The 27,798-nt window shown below is 38.2% G+C and overlaps 1 non-coding gene and 1 pseudogene across 1 annotated transcript; one reads left to right on the top strand and one right to left on the bottom strand.

The window, feature by feature from the left end:
• LOC128197919 (uncharacterized) overlaps positions 1-15,828 on the top strand; it is a 102,835-nt pseudogene extending 87,007 nt beyond the window's left edge.
• On the bottom strand, positions 15,406-15,512 carry LOC128193408 (small nucleolar RNA R71). The gene has a single exon (XR_008244629.1). It is a non-coding gene; the product is annotated as a small nucleolar RNA R71 (small nucleolar RNA).
• Positions 15,829-27,798: the final 11,970 nt, after the last annotated feature.

Here is a 27,798-nt window from a genome sequence, read left to right as displayed (position 1 = left end):
TTTTCATTCGCTGCTACTGCACAGTCTAGATTGTTTTCATCTTGTTCTTCCGCTGTCACTGCTTTTCTTCCCTGGAAGCTCACGGATCTGTAGAATAGTACCAAAGCTGGAGCTATCATGTGGTATTCAGACCCTGGTTCGAAATGCACCAGTGAGCTAAGTGTTTCCTTTTAAATTCCACACTGTCATCATGCTCTTTTGTTGTCTTTGAATCTGTTTCACTGTTCTATTCATTTTCTGGTGTTATTAGGTTCTGTTTCAGTCTGTTCTTGTGTGCTCGTTTTATTTTGATTGTGTCTCATCATTTTAATCGGTCCATTTGTGTTGTTTGAGTCTTTTTTTTGTTTGAGCATCTTTTTCCTGTAATGTTCAGTCATGTGTGTTTACGTTTCTGTCTTCAAATCTGGTTTAAAAATTGTGTGCTCTGCTATATCTGAATAAACTGAAGAAGTTGTCATTATCTGCACATTAAATGAGCCATGACAAACTCAGTGGGAGCTCAAGTGCATGATTTGTGACACCAATTCCAGTTTCAGAATTTTGAGCAGTAGAATAGTTTTGTGTGTCTATTTGAAAGAAATTGGTGAATTAGATCTGTGATTGAATGCCCAAACCGAGTTAGTACTTGATGCACACCATCTAAGCATTGAATTGCTTCTGCAAAAGGCTTAGTAGCATCATTGGAAAACTCACATTGCATCTAATCTGCAGTTGGCCGAACTGCACTGCTTTGCTTAGTCCAGTATTTTTTTTATTCTGTTTCAGTATTAGATCACTGCTGAACATCTTTGCAACTATTTCCAGCACTTTTAACAAGTTTTAAATGCTGTATATGGACACATTTCAGTGTTCAAAGGTCGTTTGATTCAGTGCACTAAAATCTGGGTGGTTGAGTTCTTCATTTTGCTGCATAAAAAGGGTTGAATGAGTAAAAAATTTGTTATCATAAGTTTCTGCATCAAATTTCAGTATCAACACGTTTGATTTGATGAATTAAAATTGGTCATGCAAAGAAATTTTACATTGAAATAACCCTGCACAATTTTATTCTCTAAACCACCAGTTTTAGTCTTCTTTTGTTGGTACAAGCTGCATACTACAAAGTTATTTGTACAAACTGTTTCGGTGCAATCCAATAATCTAAACTTGTTAGCAAAAGCTTGGTCAAACGTATTCAATGTTAAAAACAATATAACAGAAACAAATATTGCAAATTAAAAAGTTGATTGGCCAGTGCAAGTTGAATCTGCAAAATTTGGTGCATCAAACTGATTGTTCATTCAGACAATTCATCAAACAGTTTTGATCAATTTCTAATTGTCTCCGAATTTGAGTCCATTGCAGATTGTTTTAATTTCTTGCTTTATTAATATACTCTAGAACTTTTCCTAGGTTCTTTTTGTTGTGCCTCCGTGTTTGCATCTCCTTTTCTTGCTTTATTCTCAGTCATTGGCTTTCTGGCCTACCACCTGTTTGATAAAAGGTGTTGTAGTGCAGTAATTTTTCTGAGATAATTCTGTGCAGTTGCTTCATTTCCTTTTCTAATCTCCTGCTGATTTAAAATCTGTTGAGGTATAATTACATGGGATTGAGCTATCTAGAGATCCTTCATCATTGGTAGCCTCCTAGGAAGTGGAGATTTGATGGAAACACAAGGCATGGTGACTACGGTGCTGCAGAAATTGAATTGCTGGAAACATAGCTGCTGCTGATACTGTAATAGCAGTTTGATTGCTGCCAATTGAATTCCACCTAGCTGCAACTGTGAGCCTTGCGTGATTGCATCCAGAATCACTCAGTTTTATTTGAGAGAAGCCAAAGTTGCATTGTCAAACCTTGTCTCTTTTCCTTTTTGCAAAGTCTAATTGTATTAGCAGTTTTCTTTTTTTTTGTTCTTTTTGTAAGTTGGCCATTTCAAGCAAATGAAGGGAAGAGCTCATAAGTGTTCTTCACTCATTTGCTAACTTGACTTAAAGTCTCATCATTTTAAATTGGTAGACGGTGAGTGTGTCTTAGATCCAAAATTTAAGCCTCACCTAGGAGACCTCACTTTAATTGCTTGTTCCATTCTCGACTAGATAAGTATATATCTTGTGCGAATAGGAAGCTCTCTTAGGGGTCTGAATTTAGAGTTAGGTTGTGTCTTTTCTTTGCTTTGTATTTTTCTTTGTGTCTTTAAGACTTAAGTGGATTTAAGAGTGATTTTGATCTAAGGACTCTAGTAAGTAACTAGAAGCATATTTGGCAAGGATAAGGCTTGGTACTTAAGCATTCCTAGTGAATCACCTCCCTTACCTGGAATATTGCTTTCAAGTGAAATCTCTAGTCCTTATTTCAAGAATAACATTTAAGTCCATCATAATGTCTAGAAGGCATTCTCCTAGGATTAGTGATAGTGAAAAAGAACATTTTTCTCTTCAAACTTTAGTTAATGAATTCAAGGAAATAAGAAGAGAAATGAATGAAGAAAAAGTCAATAGAGAGCTTCAAAATGCTGTTATTCAAGATGAGTTGAGAATGATAAGGAAAAGTAAGTCTAGGGGAAGTCAGAGTGACAACTCTCAAGAGGGAGGGATGACTATGAGTTTGGGTGATTATTACCCTCATCAGCCTTCTACTTCTAGAAGGCATAGGAGAAATTCTCATGCACCCCCACCCCCTAAAGAAGTCAATGTTGTGTTGCCTCACTCTCATGGGAAGGACAATGTAGAGGCTTATCTTGATTGGGAGATGAAGGTGGAACAATTATTTGAATGCCACCAAGTGAGTGAAGAGAGGAAGGTCTCTCTAGCTACCCTAAGCTTTCAAGGGTATGCAATGTACTGGTGGACTGCCTTGGTCAAAGAGAGGCTTAGACATCAAGCCCCTCCCATCCACTATTGGAATGATCTCAAGTCTGCCCTTAGGAGGAGACACATTCCCTCCTACTACAATAGGGAACTCATGGATAAACTCCAAAGGTTACAACAAAGGTCTATGACAGTTGAGGAATATAGACAAAAGATGGAGTTGTATATGATGAGGGCAGGCATAGTGGAGGGTCCAAAAATTACTTTAGCTAGATTTTTAAGTGGGCTCAATTTTGACATAAGAGATAAGGTTGAACTTCTACCTTATAGAGATTTGAATGATCTTGTTCAAATGTGTATAAAGGTAGAACAACAAAACTTGAGAAAATCTTCTTCTAAAAGAATTCAAGTTCAACCTACTTTTGAAAAGAAAATTTTTAAAGAAAAAGAGCCATTTAAACCTCTAGCCAAAATAGAAGAGAGACCCAAGAAAGAGACACCCTCACACACAAGAACAAGTGAAATCAAATGCTTCAAATGTCTAGGAAGGGGTCATGTAGCTACTCAATGTCCTACAAAAAGAAATATTATTTTGAAAGGCAAGGACATTTATAGTAGTGAAAGTGACACCCCAAGTAGTACAAGTGAGAGTGAGGAAGAAGAGAGGGAAGAGGAAATATATGCTGATGATGGGCAACTTCTCATGGTGAGAAGGATACTTAGCAACCAACCAAGTCTTGAACACATATCACAAAGAGAGAACATCTTTCACACAAGATGTAAAATTCAAGAAAATCATTGTTCTCTCATTGTTGATAGTGGGTCTAGATTAGGGACTAAGTTATCTTTTTCTACTACTTGCCATCCTCAAACAGATGGTCAAACTGAAGTAGTCAATAGATCTCTTTCCACTTTACTAAGGGTAGTTCTTAAAGGAAATCACAAATCTTGGGATGAGTACCTACCTCATGTTGAGTTTGCATACAATAGAGTAGTTCATGGAACTACTAAATTGTCTCCTTTTGAAGTTGTTTATGGTTTTAATCCTTTGACACCCATGGATTTAATACCCCTTCCAAATTCTATTGATTTTGTTCATCAAGATGGGGTATCTAAATCTAAATTTATCAAAGAGTTACATCAAAGGGCTAAAATTCAAATTCAACAACAAAATGAGAAATATGCCAAGAAACATAATAAGGGCAAGAAAGAGTTAATCTTCAATGAAGGAGATTTAGTTTGGATTCATCTTAGAAAGGAAAGATTTCCTCAACTAAGAAAATCCAAACTCAATCCTAGAGGAGATGGACCCTTCAGAGTGATCAGGAGGATTAATAACAATGCATATCAACTTGATCTTCCTCCTGAATATGGTGTTCATGCTACCTTCAATGTATCTGATCTTAAACCTTTTTCAGGATTTGATAGTGAAGATGAAGACCTTTTGGATTTGAGGGCAAATCCTTCTCAAGAGGGAGGGGATGATACAAGAAGGCCTAGCACCATAGGACCCATCACAAGAGGGATGGCCAAAAAAATCCAAGATGAGTATTCTCCCAAAGGTCAAATACTATTTGCTATTTTTGGATGGGAAATTGGAGAACAAGAAGATGTTACAAAATTGCCAAAACATGGACAGGGGTAAAATAGACATTTACACACAAGAAGGGGTGTGCTTATCCTTCTATGGGGTGGCATTAGTAATTTTTCATTTTTCACATGTAAAATTCAATTGTCAACGTGCTTCATAAGGCTTTTATAGAAGCCACACATTGAGCACATGGTTAACATTTCAGATCCAAAGAAAACATGTAAAAGGCTTTGAGATTGATCTATAAAATCTCATAAGCAAAGCTTGTAGCTCACTTTTGATGAATTGAGAGAATAGATTTGCTGATGCAATTTCCAACGTCTTCTCCCACCGAAAGTCACTCTTGTGCTTCCTACCAAACCTCCTCTAGCTTCCTTCCATTGATGAAGGCTGTCTGAGCTAGCTCCATTTCCCCAAAGCACCTCATCCAAACTCTGCTTCCACATTTTCATTCGCTGCTACTGCACAGTCTAGACTGTTTTCATCTTGTTCTTCCGCTGTCACTGCTTTTCTTCCCTGGAAGCTCACGGATCTGTAGAATAGCACCAAAGCTGGAGCTATCACCTATAGTGTGGTGGAAGATGTTGTGGTGTGCATTGACACATTAAAACTCCTGGTGGACTTTGTGGTGATGGAGATGAAGGAGGATGAGAAGGTCCCAATCATTCTTGGAACACCGTTTATGAAAACGACAAAGGTAATCATCAATGTGGATGAAGGGATGATAGTGCTTCAAGACCGAGGAGAGAAGGTGATCTTTAATGTCTTCAAAGAGGAGCAGTATATTCAAGAGAAGAAGGCTAGTCATAAAGCTGCATGTAAAGATGTACCCTTGATTAGTTCAAAAGCTGCAAAGTCGGTCTTCAAAGGTAAAAATTGTTTCTTGTCACAGGTTAGGCAAGAAGAAAAAGATGGCAAAGGAAGGAAGGTTCATGATGACTCTATCCAAGCACAACTCAAACTTGGTACACCTATAAGATTCAAAAATAAGTTGTGGGTTGTGAAAGACTATAAAGAGAATGGAGTGATAGAAATTGAAGCTCCATATTCAAGGAGAGTCAAAAAGGTGGACCGGAAGCAGTTGATGAGTTGGTGTGATGGAACTTGAACTTTATTGGGTCAAGCTAATGACGTTAAAAGAGCGCTTACTGGGAGGCACCCAGTGATTTCAGAACATTGATTTTTGATTTTGGTTATGTAATTTTATAAACTGTGGACATTGATTGTTGTTGTTTGAGATTTTATGGTATACCATCTACTGATGGATGCTAGGTGGTTGAGTATCTACTGAAGGATACTACGTTTGTTTACAACTACTGATGGGTGTTGGTAAGAAAGGTTTGCACTTACTGAAGGGTGCTGGAGGATATTGGGTCAGACTCGTGACGTTTAACAAGCGCTACTTGTGAGGTTTTGAACTCCAGAGTTTTTGGTAAATGAATACTATTACTTTGAAAGCATGAATGACTTTGCCCAGGTTTCTATGATTGAATGACTTTCTTGTAGGTATCATATGATCAAGGCCATTGATAACAGTTGAAAAACTGTTATTTTTATGCTTGAAATTGATACTAAAAGCAACCTTTAACCCTTAGAAACTACCTTGAAATCATGCTTTTGTTCATATTTTCCGAAATAAGAGAGCTGGACAGGTTTATACTTGATTTCAGTGTTTTTGTGTAGGTTTTAAGGTGAATTTGGTGAAAGAAGTGAAGAAGGAGAGAGATGGGATCAGAAAAGACATCAAAAAGTGCAAAAAGAGAAGCCGCATACCGCTCAGCGGCAGTTTACCGCTAAGCGGCACTCAGGAGCTCACGGGGGATCCGCTGAGGTGCAAAATGGCTGCTAAGGGGAAGAAACCAACTCACGCACTTACCGCTGAGCGGCACACTTATGGGCTTGGGCCTAAATTTTCTGTAATTTTAGAATAGTATATAAGCTTTAGGACGTCCTAGGGTTTGGCATCTTTGGCAGAAACGAAGCAAACACTCTCTCTTCCACCCCTTTGAAGGAGGATCTTGGATGCTCAGGCTACCTCTTCACCTTTCTAGGGTTTTATCTTTCATTCTTTCATTATTATTCATCTAGTTTCACCATGAATATGGTGAACTAAACCTTGTATTGTTGTTGGGGAATCAATGTAGAGTCTTGTGAAACTCTCATATATGGAATTTGTTTTTACATCTTATATTTAAGACCTATGCTTTCTTTCATCATTAGTTAGGGTTTTTCCTCTTTGCTCAATGCTTGCTTTGTTTAACTCATTCAATGCATGATTATTGATTTTGTCGATACGGGAACGTACGGGGAAGTCTAGATCCGGGGAATTTCTCCCAATAGTATATTGGTTGCCGTTAAGCTCCTGCACTAAAAGAACTAATTATTAGGAATGATAGGAATCGTATGAACTCGTAATTAGGGATAGGCCTTCTTGCAAGGTAATTTAGAGAGTGGCATTAACAATGATGAAAAGAATGTTGAATTCCTAAAGTATATGAGAGTGGATAAGATGAAATTGATAACCCCAACAACATACTCATCCATATATTCCATTGAAGTGTTTGTATTTTGTTTTAGCCATTAATCCTATTCATGCATACATGTTTATTTTCTGTTTTGCATATTAAACTCCACTTATTTCGTTCTTAAGTCTTAAATAATCAACGAATCACATAACTAAACTAGGCCGTGAGTCCTTTGGGAGAACGATACTGGGTCTTACCGAGCTTATTACTTGAAATGATTCGGTCACACTTGCCGATTGTTAAACAAGTTTGTGGTGCCGTTTTCGGTGTTCATAAATTTGTCATCAAGTTTTTGGCGCCGTTGCCGGGGACTCGTGGTTTAACTGGTTAATTTGTGTGATTATTGATTATCTTTGACTTTAATTTTGAATTTCTGTTTTTATTTTTCTGTTTTTATTTTTTGTTTTTATTTTATTTTATTTTATTTTATTTTATTTTATTTTATTCTCTGAATCTTATATCTTCTCCTATATCTTTTTGTGCTAACCAAATATTCTAGGGTTTTGTGTTCTTGTGTATGCAGGAGGCAATTCGAACTAGGAGCAAGATAATTGCAAAACCTCTTCTTGAAGGTTTAGACGAGAGTAGACGGAGGAGAAGAATCCGAACATCCAGAGAACTTTTCCCTCCTCCGGAAAACTCTGTTGCAACCATCACCACAAGGTTCTGACCATAGCACAGAAAATATGGAGAACAATAATATCAGAAGAACTCTTGCTGATTACACCAATACAGCTAGACCTCAGCACTTTAACAGTATAGCTAGACCTAGAGTCAATGCAGCTAACATGGAGGTCAAACCAACATTGATCCAACTGGTGAAGAGCAATCAATTCAATGGGTTATCTCATGAAAGCCCATATGAGCACCTCACTACATTTACTGAGATCTACAACACAGTGAAAATCAATGGGGTGCCAGATGAAGCGATCAAACTTAGCTTGTTTCCTTTCTCATTAGGAGGCAATGCTAAGCTTTGGTTAAATTCTTTTCCAGAGGGAAGTTTCACAGAGTGGGAAGCAGTGGTAACCAAGTTTCTAAATAAATACTTCCCACAAATAAAGGTGAACAAAGGCAAGCAAGAGATTTCTTCATTCTGGCAGGGCATGGAAGAATCACTGGGTCATGCATGGGATAGATACAAAAGCTTGCTACGAAAAAAACCCACGCATGGATTCAAAGAAGAGGAAGTAGTCCTAACCTTCCTTGGAGGTCTTGGTTCACAAACCAAGATGATGCTTGATGCCTCAGCAGGAGGAAACATTAAATGGAAAAAACTCCAGAGGAAGCAACAGAAAGGAGTGTAAAACTGTTGTGACCAGAAGTGGTAAAGTGTTAAAGGAGAAAAAAAAAGAAAAAGAGGAGAAAGAAAATGAGAATGAGAGTGAAAAAGAAACATGTGAGTGGAAAGAAAGAGTTGAGAGAGAGAAAAAGAAAAAAGAAGAAGAGGAGAGGAGAGAAAAAAAAGAGAGAGAAGAGAGAGAGGAGAGACAAAAAGAAAAAGAGGGTGAAAAGCCACTTCCTTATCCAAAGAGTTATTCAAGGAAGGAGAAAGAAAAGCAGTTGGAAAGATTCATGGAGTTGTTTAAGAAGTTGGAGATCACTATACCATTCTCTGAAGCCTTGCAACAGATGCCAGCATATGCAAAGTTTTTTAAGGAACTTCTTACAAAGAAAAACAAGTACATTGAAAAGGAAACTATCAATGTACAGGGTAACTGCAGTGCAATCATACAGAAACTACCTCCTAAACTTAAAGATCCAGGAAGCTTCACTATTCCATGCACCATAGGAGATTTGAAAGTTGGAAGAGCATTGATTGATTTAGGAGCTAGCATTAATTTAATGCCGCTATCCATGTGCAGAACAATTCAGGGTTTGGAAATCAAACCGACCAGAATGGCTCTTCAACTGGCAGACAGGTCTTTTAAATATCCATATGGAGTGGTTGAAGATATTCTAGTGAAGGTTGATAAATTTGTATTCCCAGTGGATTTTATTGTGATGGAGTTGGAAGGAAATAGTGATGTTCCTCTTATTCTTGGGAGACCTTTTATGAAGACTGCTAGAGTTTTAATTGATGTAGAGAATGGTAAGCTTAAATTGAGAGTTGATGATGAAGATGTCACTTTTGACGTATCCAAGGCCATGACATATCCAAATGATGACAAAGCATGTTTTCAATTTGATGAACTTGATGAAGTTTGTATGGTGCAAGAAAGGATGATGCGAAATATTTCTCCATTAGAGAAAACTCTCATTGATGCTTGTGAAGATTTAGATGAAGAAGAAGAGAAATTAATTGATGAATGTGTTATGGACTTGGAAACATTGAAAAAGAGTCCAGTGGAAGATCCAATCTTTGAAATAATTGATAAGGAAGAAGAAGTCAAAGCAAAGACGCCAGAATTGAAAAGATTGCCATCACATCTGAAATATGTTTTTCTAGAAGAAGATGGGACAAAGCCAGTCATCATCAATAACTCTTTATCTTTACAAGAAGAGCAGTTGATAGAAATTTTGAAAGCCAACAAGGAAGCAATTGGGTGGTCAATATCAAATCTTAAAGGTATTAGCCCAACGTATTGCATGCATAAGATTTTTATGGAAGAAGATTATAAACCAAGTGCTCAACCACAGAGAAGGTTAAATCCTGTTATGAAGGAAGTGGTTAGAAAAGAAGTGTTGAAACTGCTAGAAGCTGGTATCATCTATCCAATCTCTGATAGTGAATGGGTGAGTCCAGTACAGGTGGTTCCAAAGAAAGGTGGGATGACAGTAATTCATAATGATAAAAATGAACTCATTCCTACTCGTACAGTTACTGGTTGGCGTATGTGCATTGATTACAGGAGCTGAATAAAGCTACTAGAAAGGATCATTTTCCTCTTCCTTTCATGGACCAGATGTTAGAAAGATTATCAGGTCAAGCTTTCTATTGTTTTCTAGATGGATATTCTGGATACAATCAAATTGTGGTAGATCCAAAAGACCAAGAGAAGACGGCTTTTACTTGTCCTTTTGGTATCTTTGCATATAGAAAAATGCCATTTGGATTATGTAATGCTCCAGCCACATTTCAAAGGTGTATGCAGGCAATTTTTGCAGATCTCTTGGAAAAATGTATTGAAGTGTTCTAGATGATTTCTCAATTTTTGGAAATTCTTTCCAAAGATGTTGGCTAATTTGAATATTGTTCTAAAAAGATGTGTTAAGACAAATCTTGTTCTTAATTGGGAGAAATGTCATTTCATGGTAACTGAAGGAATTGTGCTGGGGCATAAAATCTCTGCTAAAGGAATTGAGGTAGATAAAGCTAAAGTAGAAGTCATTGAGAAACTGCCTCCACCAACAAATGTAAGGGGGATAAGGAGTTTTCTCGGTCATGCTGGGTTTTATAGAAGATTCATCAAAGAGTTCTCAAAAATTGCTAAACCATTGAGTAATCTTTTGATGAAGGATGCTCCTTTTGTGATGAATGAAGACTGTTTGAAAGCTTTTGACACATTGAAGAATAAATTAGTGTCGGCTCCAGTAATTGTAGCGCCAGATTGGAATCAAAATTTTGAATTGATGTGTGATGCAAGTGATTATGCAATAGGATTTGTTCTTGGCTAGCGAAAAGAACAAAAGTTTCATCCAATTTATTATGCTAGCAAGGTTCTGAATGATGCTCAACTGAATTATGCTACCACAGAAAAAGAATTCCTGGCTATTGTGTATGCTTTAGAGAAATTTCGATCTTATCTTATTGGATCTAAGGTGACTGTCTATACAGATCATGCAACTATCAAATATTTGTTGACAAAGCCAAATTCTAAGCCACGTCTGATTAGATGGGTACTACTGTTGCAAGAATTTGATGTAGAAATTCGTGATAAGAAAGGAAGTGAGAACTTAATTGCTGATTATTTGTCATGGTTAGTCAACAATGAGGTCACTAGCAAGGAATCCGAAATCTGGGAATCTTTTTCAGATGAAACACTCATGTATATTCAGCAGAGGCCCTGGTTTGCTGATATAGCTAATTTCAAAGCTGCAAGGGTCATGCCAGAAGACTTAACTTGGCAACAAAGAAAAATTTTTTGCATGATGCCAAGTAGTTTGTTTGGGATGATCCTTATTTGTTCAAGATTGGAGCAGATAATCTTCTGAGGAGATGTGTGACAAATGAAGAAGCAGAAGGAATTCTCTGGCATTGTCATGATTCACCTTATGGAGGACATTTTAATGGAGAAAGAACAGCAGCAAAAGTCCTTCAATCAAGATTTTATTGGCCAACTTTATTTAGAGATGCCCATAATCATGCCAGAAATTGTGATAAATGTCAAAGAATAGGGACGATCACTAAACGTCATGAGATGCCATTACAAGGCATTTTAGAGGTTGAGGTTTTTGATTGCTGGGGTATTGACTTTGTTGGACCCTTTCCTCCATCTTTCAACAATGAATATATTCTAGTAGCAGTGGATTATGTGAGTAAACGGGTGGAAGCATTAGCTTGTCCTAAAAATGATGCTAGCACGGTAATTAAATTCTTGAAGAAGTAGATATTCTCACATTTTGGCACTCCAAGAGTGTTGATTAGTGATGGAGGATCTCATTTTTGCAATTATCAGCTAGAAAAAGTACTCAAACACTATGGAGTGAAACATAAGGTAGCTGCACCTTATCATCCACAAACAAATGGACAAGCTGAGGTGTCTAACAGGAAGATAAAAAGGATCCTGGAAAAAACAGTGACTTCATCAAGAAAGGATTGGTCTCTCAAATTGGATGATGCTCTTTGGGCTTATAGGACGGCAATGAAGACGTCTATGGGATTATCACCATTTCAATTAGTCTATGGGAAAGCATGTCATTTGCCAGTAGAATTGGAGCATAGAGCGTTATGGGCTTTGAAATTCTTGAATTTTGATCCTTATGAAACTCAATGCACACGCAGAAGGCAGATTTTGGAGCTTGAAGAAATGCGATTACATGCATATGATTCATCCAAGGCTTACAAAGACAAGATCAAATTTTATCATGACAGGAAGTTGGTGAATAGAGTTTTCAATCCAGGACAACAGGTACTATTGTTCAATTCAAGATTGAAGATATTTCCTAGGAAGCTGAAGTCAAAATGGTCAGGACCATTTGTGATAAAAGAAGTGCATCCGCATGGAGCAATTGAAATATTTAATCCAGCTGCTGTTGATCCACAGAAAAGTTGGGTGGTGAATGGTCAACGTCTCAAGCCCTATTTAGGAGGGGAGTTGCAACAATTGTCCACAATGATGCTGTTGGTTGATCCTTGAAAGTTTGGGTCAGGCTCGTGACGTTAAACAAGCGCTTACTGGGAGGCAACCCAATGTTCTGTACTTATTTACTTTTGTTTTAGATTAAGGTTGATGTACTCTATTGGAAACCTGGTTTGTTATGATGGTTTGCTATTGACTGTGATTGTGTGATAAGTAATGCTTGATGATAATTATTGATTGATTGATGTTGAGATAGATGTGCACATAAAATGCTTATACAGGTGATTCACAAGCTTTGTGAACAAATGCAGGATATTATGATTGTGATTGTGAGATTAAGCAGGATGTGTATGTCAAATGTGAATGAGCTTATATGTGAGGTTTTAAGCTCCAGAGTTTTTATTGATTGAATGCTATTACTTTGGAAACATGAATGATTTTGCCCAGGTTTTCTATGATTGAATCAATTGCTTGTTTTGCATCATATGATCAAGGCCGTTTGTTGGAACCTTTTTTATTGGCCAAATTCATAAAGTTAGCCCATTAAAAGAGAACACTTTGTGTTCTATCCTTTGAACCCTTAGCCTTGAACATAAATTGAAAACCCTTGTTGAAAAGCTTTACCTTGAGTTAAGTAGAAAATCTTGTGTGGTATTGTTAAATGTTCAAGTTTGGGGTTGTTAGGAAAGCATGAAAAAGGAAAAGCATTGAGCTAAGAGCTAAGAATTAAGAATATGAAAAGAAAATTAAAAACACAAGAAAAGAAAAGAAAAAGCAAAGCTCAATGCAAAAGAAATTTGGGAAAAATAAGAATAATTGTGTTGTTATGATTCTCTTAACTCAAGGATTTTGTGATCCAGAAAAACCAATTTTCTTGTTAGCCCAGCCACGTTATAAGCCATTGAAAAGTCCTTGTGATAATGCATGCTTGTTAATGTTTTTGATTGTGGTTAAATGAAAGGCAAAGTTGATTCATGTGACATTGTGATAGTGGAGTGAATGAGTGATTACCTCTTATACACTTGAGTGTGAGTGAAACACTTTACCTGGTGAGGAAGTATTCCATGAGCACATGAACATCCATGCTTAATTGATTAATCATTCATGAAAAATAGCATTTGTTGGATATTAAATAACTTTGTGAACACTAAAGCATGTGCACATCTTGATTGAAATCTTGGTCATAAGTTTGATTGAAGTCTTTACTTATCTTGAAAAGAAGATTTTTGAATGAGTGAACCATCATATGAATTGGTAAAAGATTGAGTTACATCTTGTTTGCTTGAGGACAAGCAAAGTTCTAAGTTTGGGGTTGTGATAACAGTTGAAAAACTGTTATTTTTATGCTTGAAATTGATACTAAAAGCAACCTTTAACCCTTAGAAACTAGCTTGAAATCATGCTTTTGTTTATATTTTCTGAAATAAGAGAGCTGGACAGGTTTATGCTTGATTTCAGTGTTTTTGTGTAGGTTTTAAGGTGAATTTGGTGAAAGAAGTGAAGAAGGAGAGAGATGGAATCAGAAAAGACATCAAAAAGTGCAAAAGGAGAAGCCGCAACTGCCGCTCAGCGGCAGTTTACCGCTAACCGGCACTCAGGAGCTCACGGGGGATCCGCTGAGGGGCAAAATGGCCGCTGAGGGGAAGAAACCAACTCACGCCCTTACCGCTGAGCAGTACTTTACCGCTGAGCGACACACTTATGGGCTTGGGCCTAAATTTTCTGTAATTTTAGAATAGTATATAAGCTTTAGGACGTCCTAGGGTTTGGTATCTTTGGCAGAAACGAAGCAAACACTCTCTCTTCCACCCCTTTGAAGGAGGATCTTGGATGCTCAGGCTACCTCTTCACCTTTCTAGGGTTTTATCTTTCATTCTTTCATTATTATTCATCTAGTTTCACCATGAATATGGTGAACTAAACCTTGTATTGTTGTTGGGGAATCAATGTAGTCTTGTGAAACTGTCATATATGGAATTTGTTTTTACATCTTATATTTAAGACCTATGCTTTCTTTCATCATTAGTTAGGATTTTTCCTCTTTGCTCAATGCTTGCTTTGTTTAACTCATTCAATGCATGATTATTGATTTTGTCGATACGGGAACGTGTGGGGAAGTCTAGATTCGGGGAATTTCTCCCAATAGTATATTGGTTGCCGTTAAGCTCCTGCACTAAAAGAACTAATTATTAGGAATGCTAGGAATCGTATGAACTCGTAATTAGGGATAGGCCTTCTTGCAAGGTAATTTAGAGAGTGGCATTAACAATGATGAAAAGAATGTTGAATTCCTAAAGTATATGAGAGTGGATAAGATGAAATTGATAACCCCAACAACATACTCATCCATATATTCCATTGATCAAATTCATGCATATATGTTTATTTTCTGTTTTGCATATTAAACTCCACTTTTTTCGTTCTTAAGTCTTAAATAATCAACGAATCACATAACTAAACTAGGCCGTGAGTCCTTTGGGAGAACGATACTTGGTCTTACCGAGTTTATTACTTGAAACGATTCGGTCACACTTGCCGATTGTTAAACAAGTTTATGGCACCGTTTTCGATGTTCATAAATTTGTCATCATTAAACAATGCATGCTTTGAGCAAAGAGGAAAAACCCTAACAATTAATGAAAAAAAGCATGTATCATAGATATGATGTTTAAACACAAAATTCCATATATGAGAGCTTCAAAAGATTACATTGATTCCCCAGCAACAATACAAAGTTTAGTTCACCATATTCATGGTGAAACTAGATGAACAATAATGAAAGAATGGAAGAGATAGAAAAACCCTAGAAAGAGAAGAGGAGAGTCGTCACCATCTCCAATTCTACCCCCAAGGGGTGAAAAGTGTGTTTTGCGTCTTCTCCAACCAAAGATACAAACCCTAGAAAGTCCTAAAGCTTATATACTATTCGCAATATTACAGAAAAGTGGGCCTAAGCCCAAAATACCACCGCACAGCGGTACCAGCGCGTAGTCAATTCTCCCCTCAACTGCACTTTCACCCCTTAGCGAGCCAACGGGTGTTCTTGAGTGCCGCTCAGCGGTAAACTGGCGCTGAGCGGTACTTGCGGCTTCTCTTCTTTTGCACTTTTTGAGTTCTTTTCTGATTCCATCTCTATCCTTCTTCATTTCTTTCATCAAATTCACCTTAAAACCTGCATAAAACACTGAAATCAAGCATAAACTTGTCCAACTCTCTTATTGTTCTTAGCAAAGTTTTTCCCAGCATCCCGAAGCACAACCATCAGAAAAGACATAACGGGGATTAGGCAGCTTGGTGGAGAGAGCTTATATGAGTACTGGGAGAGATTCAAGAAGCTTTGTGAAAGTTGTACTCACCATCAGATACCAAAGCAACTCCTTCTCCAGTACTTCTATGAAGGTCTCAACAACATGGATAGGAGTATGATTGATGCTGCCAGTGGTGGAGCACTAGGAGATACGACGCCTACTGAAGCCAGGCACTTGATTGAGAAGATGGCTTCCAACTCCCAACAGTTTAGCGCCAGAAGTGGCACCATTGTGGTGAAGGGAGTACATGATATTGCTACCCAGTCTTCATCATCTACTGATAGGAAATTGGAAAGCAAGCTTAGCTTCTCATCCATATTATATCCTCCCTTGTCCTTGCCCGATTTCATCCATAAAGACCTCTTGATTTGAACATGCATATGTTTTGAGTGTTGATATTAGAGGCTTGCCAAGTCTGTTTATGTTTTCTTTCTTGAGTGCATTGAGTTGACATTGCTTACCTTAGACACTTGAGAGAAACACAATAGTGCATCTGTGAGGTTTTGTTGCTTTTGGATTAACCTCTTGAGCTGATTGATTAAATTACCCTGTTTTGGAATTGCTCTGATGACAACCATAAGTATTTGTTTCCTCTGATTATTTGTGTGTTGGATGTTGTCTACTCCTTTTCTTTTTCGAGAATCATTGGGGATTGTGTAAATCTGCTTTGTTTCTTTCGTGTCTTTTTCTTTTTGTTTCCTAAAGATTGTGTCACACTCTTGATGTATTTAGAATGGTTCCTTGTTCTACATCTTGATTTTGCCCAGGAGTGCAAAAGACTAAGTATGGTCTATTTTGATGAGTCACAAATCTTCATTATACACTTAGCTTTTCGCACCATATTTTGTTAGTGAATTATGTTTAATTCTCCATTTTTATCTCCTTTTCACTATTTGGGCTTAAATTCAAGACTAATTCTTATTTTAATTAATTTGAATTATTTGGGCTTAATTATTTCAATTATAAATTGCAGGACAATCACTTTTGAAAGTTGAGAAAAGGTTTGAACGTAATGCACATAGTCGTACGGTCTGACACTGCCAGAACCGAACGATTAGGGTCTGAATGACCGAACGGTCTGATCATAGTCTTGACCGAACGGTTTGTCAAAGATGTGATCGAATGGTCTGTTGAAGGATTGGTTGAACGTTTTGTGGAAACCCAGCTCAACCGTTGAATAGAATGGGCGAGCATCACATAACCGAACGGTATGTGGATGCATATACCGAACGGTTTGTGAGCTTACACTGGTCGAACACTGTTGAACCGAACGACAAAGCCTTGGTGCATGTGTTCCTTGAACCGAGCGGTCACATGCAGTATCCAGAGAAACTCAGCAGCAGTGTTGGATGCACATTCTGGGACTTCAAGAGGATGGGCATGTCAATAGTGTAGCGTTTTGGAAGGTCATTGGGTCAAACTTTAAGACTTTGAGCCCAATTTGTAAGACAAGCCCATTAGGAGGGCATTTTTGGTCTTTTGGTTATATAAAAAGCCTAAAAGCAGAATTCTCTAGGGACTAGCCGCCACCACTATGCACCTGTTCTTGGGGAGTTTGAGGTTGCATCCATGGGTTAGGAGGAGAGCTCCAAGAGGTTCCTTTTCGTTGTTTTCTTACTTGAACTGATAAAATGTTTATATTTTCTTCATATTGGAATGCACACAGTTACTCATTAATTTATTTTCATCGTTCATTGCTCGTTCATCTTGTTCACTGTTCATCGTCACCTTCCTGCATTTCTCGTTTGCGATTCTACTGTTCACGTTGCATTTCCAATGCTTTTTGATTCTCAGTTTGCGTTGGATGGTGCCTTTAGTGTTGTGAATCATTTTAATCCCATTCGGTGTATTTTCATTAACGTTTAGAATATTTTCGGCTTATTTGTGCATTTCGAAGTTAAAGTTTAGTTTCTGTCGCACTTCGTTCAAAGTTTGATGAATTCTGCATTTTCTGGTTTTGCTTCATTTGATACCGATCGGTTACCTCTCTAGACCGTTCAGTTATGCAAGTGTTTGTCCATTTACTACCGTTCGGTTGATTCTTTATGTTCTGGTTTAGTCTTGGTCTTGGTTCCTTTAGCTTGATGACTGAATGCTCTTGTACCGTTCGGTCGAAGTTCTTACTGTAGACCATTCAGTTTGTTCTGGTCATTGTTGATGCATGCGTTCGGCTGCCTTCTTTGTTGCTCAGTTTCAATTGGTTGCATAACTACATATTTGACCTGATTCTCGAACCAAAAACATTTGGTACTTGAGAGATGTCCTAGGAGTCACTTCCTAGCATTGTACTGCATTTTTAATGCACAACAAATTTGATGGGCCGCGACAGCCGCATCACCTCCATTCTCATCACGACTTCCTCCTACATTCTCGTGCGTTCCCTGACCGTGTAGCACCTTCTCCAATTGAAGGCCTCTTTCTCCGAAGTGGCGGCTGGAGCCCTCCAAGTGTGCACACCAACCTCGACCCTACATTCCCGGACTTGAGCTCCTGACTCTTTGGATGTAATAATTCAATGAGTGCAGGCCGTGTGTTCTCTTCATTTTGCAGCTCCCAAGCTTGTTGGACCTGTGATGCTCAAGGGCCGTGTGCTTTTATTTCTTAACATCACAGCTATTGTGCACCTTTCAAGCTTCTGGATACTGGACCTGCTTCACGTTGTTGGACACCCTTTTTTTTTGCTGATGTCCGAGTTGATGTTTGCTCTCATCTTTGCTGGACGTGAATCAACTACTGGAAGCGTGAAGCCCATGCTTGCTAGACCAAGCCGTGTTGATATTGTCCGCGTGCTGCACCTGCTCAAAAGCGAGACGGTAATGCTTGCTGGACCTGCACCCCTTCATTCATCCAGCACACTATGTCGTGACACCTCCCAAGCTGGACCAGAATTAATTCCCGTGGGCTGCTCGTGTGCTTCTTGCTGGACGTCACCACCTTGCTGCTGTGTGCAGCTCTTCTTGGACGTGTGTTGGACGCTGCTAGACTGGATCGTGGCAGCTGCTGTGTGACCAGGCCAAGACTGTGACACTCTAGCCCAACCCGTGTGCACCTCTTCAATTGAATGCACCTTTTCTAATAAGCCCAAAATGAATCCAGCCATGACACCATGTGGTTGCTGATTGAATCAAGGCATGTATTCATCTTGACTGATATTTTTTATGATAAGCTGATTTGGGCAATTACTTCTCTTAAAAGAAAAGGTTTTGAAATGTGTTGAATCATTGCATTGATTGGTTGAAAGCTAAGTTACATCTTGTTTGCTTGAGGACAAGCAAAGTTCTAATTTTGGGGTTGTGATAACGGTTGACAAATCGTTATTTCTATACTTAATTTTGATAATCAATCAACCCTTTTTGACTTAGAAACTTGCTTTAACTCACGTTTTCACTTTAGTTTTTTGAATAAGAGAGTTGAAGGTGAATTTAATGGTTTTGTGCTAGATTCCTTTGATTTTGTAGGTTATTGGAATGATTTGAAAGAAGAGTTAAAGTACCAAATGATTGCAATGTAGAAATGTCAACCAGAAATAAGAAAAGTCAACTAGTCAGCAAGAAAAATCAACTAGTCAATCGAAAAAGTCAATCAGTCAACTAGAATGCAGAAAAGTCAACCAGAGTGCACAAAAAGTTGCGCTGAGCGGTAATTACTGCTGAGCGCCAGTTTTGAAGTGCCGAAATCACCGCTGAGGCGCAAAACTACAATTGAGGGGTAAAAATAGAAGACACGCACTTACCGCTGAGCGGTAATTACCGCTGAGCGCCATTCTTATGGGCTTGGGCTTATTTTGTGCAATTTTTAGAAATGATAAAAGGGGTTTAGTTGACTTAGGTTAGACATCTTTGGCTGGAACGAAGCAGAATACACTTTCTTCACCTCTTGGAGGAGGATTTTGGATGCTCAAGCTCCACTCTTCAAATTCTAGGGTTCTATTTTTCATTCTTTCATTATACTTCATATAGTTTCACCATGATTATGGTGAACTAAACCTTCATTGTTGTTGGGGAACCATTGTAATCCTTTGAAGCTCTCATGTATCGAATTGATTCTTCTATACTCTATGCATGCTTTGTTTAACTCATTCAATTGCATGATCATTGATTTTGTCGATATGGACACATACGGGAAATCTAGAACTGAAGAAGATCTCCCAATAGTTGTATAAACGTAGACATAGGAATATGATGGTTGGTTGCCTTTAAGCTTCTGTGCGAATAATGCATGAATAACTCCTAGGGAGAAAAGACATTGTAAACTAGTGATTAGGAGTAGGCTTTCTTCACCAAGACATTGGGTTTAAGGTAATTTAGAACGTGGCATTACAATTAATGAAGAAAGATGAATTCTTGAATACATGAGAGTGGATAGGATGAATTGGTAAACCCAAAAACATAATCATTCATATTATCTATCAACTGTTTTTTGCATTGTTCAAGTCCATTGATCAAAACCTTGCATTCATGTTTATTTTTGCATTATTGAACAACAATATTCTTTTGTACAGTCTAAGATAATCAACAAATGACATAACTGTTTAGACCGTTAGTCCTTTGCGAAACGATACTTGGTCTTACCATTTTTTATTACTTGATACGATTCGGTTACACTTGCCGAGGGTTAACAAGTTTTTGGCGCCGTTGCCGGGGATCAAAAATTTGTTTATCAAAGTGCGATTCTTCTATTTGACACTCAACTGCAGTTTTGCCCCTCAACGGTGACTGCGGGTCTTGAGCGGTACTTGCGGCTCTTCTTTATTGCACCTTTTCTTCCTTTTTTGATTCCAACTTATGGCTACTTCACTTCTTCCATTCAATTCATCTTAAACCCTGCAAAAACAAGAGAAACCAAGCATAAAACCCAACCAACTCTCTTATTTCCAAAACATATGAAAAAACATGATTACAAGCTAATTTCTAAGTCATAAAGGTTGTCTTTAAGGTCAAAATTAAGTCTAAAAATAACAGTTTTTCAACTGTTATCAGACACCTAGGGCAAGCTAGGAAGAAGAAGAGTTGGTGCTGCAAATGCCGCTTAGCGGTAACTACCGTTGAGCGCGACTACTGCAAATTTGGGTGGACTGTTTTTTTTTTAATTGGGCTCAGCGGGATTAGGCCCATTAGGTTATTTTTATACCCTAGGGCGCGACTTTGCTTCCACTTTCATATCTCCCGCTTCCCACAGACTCTCAAGCACTCTCCAAAGAGTTCTCTTCACTTTTCCCTTCTTCCCCCTTCACAAAATCTCTCTTTCAAACACTTTTGCACCAAGTTTCCACTCAAGTCTAGGGATTTGGTGAGAGCATTGTTGTTGGGGGCTGATTTCTTCACTTTCTCAGAGCATTTTTCAATCATCTAGCATGTCCACCCAAGTACCAGCATTTTACATTCTAGGGTTTTTAAAAGCATGGATTGATATGAACATGGTTGTCTAAGCATGATTCTTTATGGATTTTGATTTTTATGCATGATTAGATGAATTAATTGTTGTTTGAACCGATTAAAATGCTTAATTTGGGTCTGGAACTAGGAAAATTGCATGTGGGTGAAGATTAGAACATGCTTTAGGCATTTTTAAAAAATCTGCAGAATCGCCACTTATCGAAAACTTCCTCTGAGCGTGATTCCTACAGAGTGGTTTTTAAGCTTGTTGGTTTGCTGGTTTGATGAACAGGTTTCACTAAGGGGTTCTGTTTTTCCTCAGGCTGATAGGAATGGTTTTAGGGTGTTGTGGTTTACTAATGCTTAATGATGTGTCTTGTGGTTTTGTAAATTGTGTTTAATGTAGGGATGGCCTCCTCATCGGGCAAGAGGATCAAGACTTTGGGATCAAAGAGAAAGGACAAGGAACCAGACCGCTCTTACTCCAATAAGTTCCTTTCCCGCAAGCATGAGCGTCACTTCAATGTTGTCCAAGATAGGAGGCTATTAATGGAAAGGAAGGCTGGACTGATACCTGATTTTGCTCCACAGTTTGGAGAGAAATTGGAGAACAGGAACTGGGGGAAGCTAGTAACTTACCCTACACCAGCTAACATAGCAGTGGTGAAAGAATTCTACATCAACGCAAGGAGGTTGGGTGATCATCTTGCTGAGGATTATTTGAGCTATGTTAGAGGACACGTCATTCGGTATGACCCTGATTCTATCAACAGATTTTTAGATACTGGATGGGCTGGTGAGCAGTGTCAGTTTGCTCTAAATATGTAAGAAGGTTTAGACTTTGGTGATGTGGAAAGTGTGTTATGTGTGCTTGGAGGGCACTTTCAGACAAATGGGAATGGTGCAGTTGTGAACATAAGGAGAGTTGATCTGACTCCTCTAGCAAAGTATTGGATGGCATTTTCTCATGCCAACATCCAGCCATGCTCACATGTCTAAGATATTACTATCAGCAGGGCACTTCTTTTGTACTGTGTGCTCAGAGGGATGAGCATTAACATTGGCCAGGTCACAGCCAATGAGATACAGGTGTGTGCCAACACTATGAACAACAAGGCACCTTTGGGACAACCCTCTTTGATTACACACCTATGAGCTAGTTGGAGTGAATATCTTTACACCGCCATTTGTGAGGCCTAGGAAGGCAATTGATGAGGCCTACTACAGACAATATTGTGGCGGAGGAAGAGGACCACCACAGGGAGCTGCACAACCTTATGATGTAGAGCCGTTTCAGATGAGAGATATGTATATGTATCTTATAGATGCTAGGATGTAGTCCATCCACAGAGGGCAGGTGGCCACAGCAGAGATGATCATTGGGATGTGATAACACTTGAAAAACTATTATTTTTAGACTTAATTTTGACCTTAAAGACAACCTTTATGACTTAGAAACTAGCTTGTAATCATGCTTTTGCTTATGTTTTGGAAATAAGAGAGTTGGATGGGTTTTATGCTTGGTTTCTCTTGTTTTTTCAGGTTTTAAGATGAATTGAATGGAAGAAGTGAAGTAGCCATAAGTTGGAGTCAAAAAAGGAAGACAAAGTGCATAAAAGAAGAGCCGCAAGTACCGCTCAACGGAAATTACCGCTAAGCGGCATTCTGTAGTCCCGTAGTCACCACTGAGGGGCAAAACTGCAACTGAGCGTCAAATAGAAGAATTGCACTTACCGCTGAGCGGTAATTACCGCTGAGCACCATTTTAATGGGCCTTGGGCCAATTTTTGTAACCTTTAAGAGTCTATATAAGCTTTTAGTCGACCTAGGGTTAGTATCTTTTGGCAGAACGAAGCAAAATCATACTTTCTTCACCCCTTGGAGGAGGATTTTGGATGCTCAAGCTCCACTCTTCAAATTCTAGGGTTCTATCTTTCATTATTTTTCATCTAGTTTCACCATGATTATGGTGAACTAAACCTTCATTGTTGTTGGGGAATCAATGTAATCCTTTGAAACTCTCATATATTGAATTGGTTCTCTAATCCATATGCTTTCTTTCATTAATTCTTAGGGTTTTTCTTCTATACTCTATGCATGCTTTGTTTAACTAATTCAATTGAATGATCATTGATTTTATTTGTATGGACACATATAAATTTAGACATGAAGAAATTCTCCGAATAGTAATATTGCCTAGACATAGGGATAGGAGGATTGGTTGCCTTTAAGCTTCTGTGCGAATGTAATGCATGAATAATTGCTAGGGAGACAAGACATTGTAAACTAGTGATTAGGAGTAGGCTTTCTTCATCAAGACATTGGGTTTAAGGTAAATTAGAAAGTGACAATAACATTAATGAAGAAGATGAATTCTTGAATACATGAGAGTGGATAGGATGAATTGAAAACCCCCAACAACATCATCATTCTATAATTTCAATCACTTTTGCTTCTTTTGATCCAATTGATCAATACATGCATTCATATTTAATTTTTAGTATTTGTATTTAAACCTATAAGAATTTATTCACAAGTCTAATTTAATCAACAAATCACGTAACTGTTTAGGCCGTGAGTCCTTTGGGAAACGATACTTGGTCTTACCATTTATTATTACTTGATACGATTCGGTTACACTTGCCGAAGGTTAACAAGTTTTTGGCACCGTTGCGGGGGTCTCGTGGTTTAACTTTGACTTGAGTTTTTTTAATTTTTTATCTTTTCTATCTTTTTGTGCTAACAATTTTTTTCTAGGGACTTGTTTCCTTGTGTATGCAGAGTACAATTCGGACTAGAAGCAAGAAAACTTTGGAACCTCTTCTTGAAGGATTGGACGAAAATAGAAGGAGGAGCAGAATTCGAACTTCTAGAGAATTATTTCCTTCTCCGAAAACACTCTACAACCCTCACCACAAAGGTCCAACCAAAGCACTGAGGATATGGCTGGAGAGAACAATGGTAGACGTACTCTGGCGAATTACACCAGTGTTGTTGGCCCTCCTCACTTTAATAGCATTGCTAGGCCGAGGGTCAATGCTATAAACATGGAGGTGAAACCGGCATTCATACAGTTGGTCAAGAGCAACCAATTTAATGGGCTATCACATGAAAGTCCATATGAGCATCTCACCACATTCAATGAGATTTGCAACACTGTAAATATCAATGGAGTGTCGAATGAAGCAATAAAGCTTAGTTTGTTTTCTTTCTCATTGGGAGGCAATGCTAAGTTATGGTTGAATTCTTTTCTAGAGGAAAGCTTTACTGAATGGGAAGTCGTGGTTTCAAAATTCTTAAACAAGTACTTCCCACAATCTAAAATCAACAAAGGGAAGCAAGAGATCTCTTCTTTTAGACAAGGCATAGAGGAGACGTTAGGTCAAGCCTGGGATAGATACAAGAGCTTGTTTAGAAAGACGTCCACTCATGGCTTTGACGAAGCAATTATAGTCATTCCTTTCCTTGGAGGTCTTGGTTCACAGACCAAGTTGATGCTAGATGCCTCAGCTGGAGGTAATATTAAATGCAAGACTCTAGAGGAAGCCACTGAATTGATTGACAACATGGCTACAAAAGATAATGAGCTGCATAATGAGAGAGGAACTCCAATTCAACAGAAAGGAGTTCTACAATTGCCATCAAATGATGCCTTGCTTGCGCAGAACAAAATTATAACTCAATGATGCGGCTGTTGCGGCCCATGAAATTTGATGTGCAAATAAATGTAGCATAGTGCTAGGAAGTGACTCCTAGGTCGTCTCTCAAGGACCAAATGTGGTTCGAGACTTAGGTCAAACACACAGTGGGGCGGGGGGGTTTGAAAGTGTTTTTGCAAGGAAAATTAAATTTAATTAAAATTAGAAATTAAAGACAACAAAAAATAATTAAAAGCAATGATAGAAATCTGCAAAACATAAATATCGAACGGTCCTACAGTAGACCGAACAGTCTTAACATTGAAACCGAACGATCTCTAAATCAACGAAATAGAAATGAGCAAAACACGAAAGTCGAATGGTAACGTAAGCTAAAGACGAAAGGGTGTCGTTCGGTCTCTAGCAGACCAAACAAAATTACAGTGTAAAAACATACAAGCTAAAGGAAAACGAGACAAGCCGAACGGTATAGACAACGAACAAATGGAAGTGTAAACGGAAAACTAAATTCAGCTGAAATGTAAAAACCCAAGCCGAACGATATTAAGTAAATGCAGCAACAGTAAACAAGAAAAGCACAGGATATCAAAACCGACCGAACGGTCCTAACAGCAAGCACGAGCAGACCGAACGGTCTAAAAGATAAAGAAGTTCAGAACCGAACGGTCTAAATGCAGTGACCGATCGATATAAACACAGCAGCAATGAAATGCAAAAATGCAGAAAATGAAACACTGCAGTAGAAGGAAATGGAATCTGGAAAGCTTGTAAACATTGCAAAATGAAAGCTCATGAATATAACAATAGCAGTAACACACAACAGTAAATTGGAACAGTAAAATGAAGTTAAAATTGGAAGGAAACCTAAGCGCAAACACAAGAACGTAATTAAGAATTGACATTGCAGAAATGAAACGTAAATTCGAAAATGAAACTGACTGGATCCAAAATCTAAAGGTGAAAACGGGATTCGAAACGAAAGGCAATGCGTAGATGAAAATGAAGATTCAACAACATTAAATGAAGGTGCTATGAAACATAAAAGCAAGAACGTAAAGTGGAAATTGTAATTAAAATAGAGAAGATTCAATACATGAAGATAAAAAATGAAGAGAAAGCAAAACATATACCTCCCCAAAAACGGGAAGTAGAAGAACAAGAACCAAGCTTGAAATCCTAGAGCATAAACATAAGTGACGGCTGGAATTGAGAGAAAGCTCCCCAAAGATAGATACGTAGTGGTGGCTGGGAGACTCCTCGAGAATTATGCTTTTAGGCTTTTTATACAACCAAAAGACCGAAAATGCCCTCCTAATGGGCTTGTCCTACAAAATGACCTACAATTGGGCCCAAAGTCCAAAACGCTACACTATTGACGTGACCATCCTCTTGAAGTCCCAGAATGTGCATCCAACACTGCTGTTGTTCCTCTGGTTACTGCATCTGACCGTTCGGTGCTTAAGGCTTAGACCGCTCGTTCATTTAGCAATGCTCTACAGGCTAGTTCTGTACTATGCAGTCTTCCCATGATCGTTCGGTCATCCACTCTCAAACAACAGGTTTTTGCCGTTCAGTTCATTATTGTTCGGCCATTCTGTTCAACAGTGCTCCACTGGTAGCTGACCGTTCGGTGGAGGCTTCCAGCAAGGCTCTCAGCTCGTTTGGTGCAGACTTTGACAGGTCGTTCGGTCATATCTTTGACAGACCGTTCGGTCAAGACTATGGTTAGACGGTTCGGTCATTCAGACCCTAACCGTTCGGTTCTGGCAGTGTCAGACCGTACGGCTCTATGCATTACGTTCAAACCTTTTCTAAACTTTTCAAAAGTGATTGTCCTGCAATTTATAATTGAAATAATAAGCCCAAATAATTCAAATTAATTAAAATAAGAATTAGTCTTGAAATTAAGCCCAAATAGTGAAAATGAGATAAAAATGGAGAATTAAACACAATTCACTAACAAAATATGGTGCGAAAAGCTAAGTGTATAATGAAGATTTGTGACTCATCAAAATAGACCACACTTAGTCTTTTGCATTCTTGGGCAAAATCAAGACGCAGAACAAGGAACCATTCTGAATACATCAACAGTGTGACACAATCTTTAGGAAACAAAAACAAAAAGACACCAAAGACACAAAGCAAATTTACACAATCCTCAATGATTCTGGAAAAAGAAAAGGAGTAAACAACATCCAACACACAGATAATCAGAGGAAACAAATACTTATGGTTGTTATCCAAGCAATTCCAAACATGGTAATATAATCAATCAGTTCAAGAGGTGAATCTAAAAGCAACAAAACCTCACAGATGCATTATCACTGTTTCTCTCAAGCGTCTAAGGTAAGCACTGTCAACTCAATGCACTCGAGAAAGCAAACACAAACAGACTTGGCAAGCCTCTAATATCAACACTCAAAATATATGCATGTTCAAATCAAAAGGTCTTTTCATGGTTGTAATGGGGCCAAGGACAGGGGAGGATAAAATATGGATAAGTATCTACAACCCAAAAAGAATAGAGGAGCAATGGGGAACAAGTGAAAATGCAATGAAATCACACCCAAACCTCTACTTCAATCCTCTTCTTGACTCCATTATTCAAATTTTTTTTATTTTTCTCATTTTTCTCTATCTATTTTTTTCTCTGTTCTCATCTTGTCTCTCTTTTTTTTTTCTCTCACTTTAAGACACAACTGTAAGAGACAAGATATACACATATTTACACAATCAACCAAGAAGAGGAACCAACTAGCCAACTCATCAGACTCCCCAAGGAGACCACACTTGTTCCCAAAACAATTCCAAAGCTCCAAAATTCCTTAAGGTTTAGGCAATCATGGTTTTTTCACTTAAGGCTAATGTATGAGCTTGAAAACAAAGAATAGAGGAAAAACATAGGCTCAAAGGGGTTGTCAAGGATCAACACAAGGTAGGCTTATTTGGCTAGAGAGGCTCAAGAACATAACTACCTTTATCACTTCCAAACATGCATATTAATCAAGAGTAATCAACAAGAGTCAAGCCAAGGCATATGCGCAAGCAATCAAGAGACATATCACACAAGAAAGAACATAAAGTGGCTCAAATCTCACACAGGGCATTTGTCACAATCAAATCAACCTCTCAAACAGCATAATCATCTTCCAAGCAGAGAAAAGTAAGGATTTCCAACCAATCAGAGTATCAATGAAGTGAAAGACACATCTACAACCTAAACAAAGTCCAGAAATCAAGAGAAACATGCAAACTGTACACAAGACACGACAAAAATAACCTAGAAAAGAAAAAATTTAACCAAGAAA

Source organism: Vigna angularis, chromosome 7 (assembly GCF_016808095.1).
Source record: "Vigna angularis cultivar LongXiaoDou No.4 chromosome 7, ASM1680809v1, whole genome shotgun sequence".
Taxonomy (NCBI): Eukaryota; Viridiplantae; Streptophyta; class Magnoliopsida; order Fabales; family Fabaceae; genus Vigna; species Vigna angularis.
The sequence above is the reverse complement of the archived record's forward strand: the minus strand, read 5'-3'. Positions and strand labels throughout refer to the sequence as shown.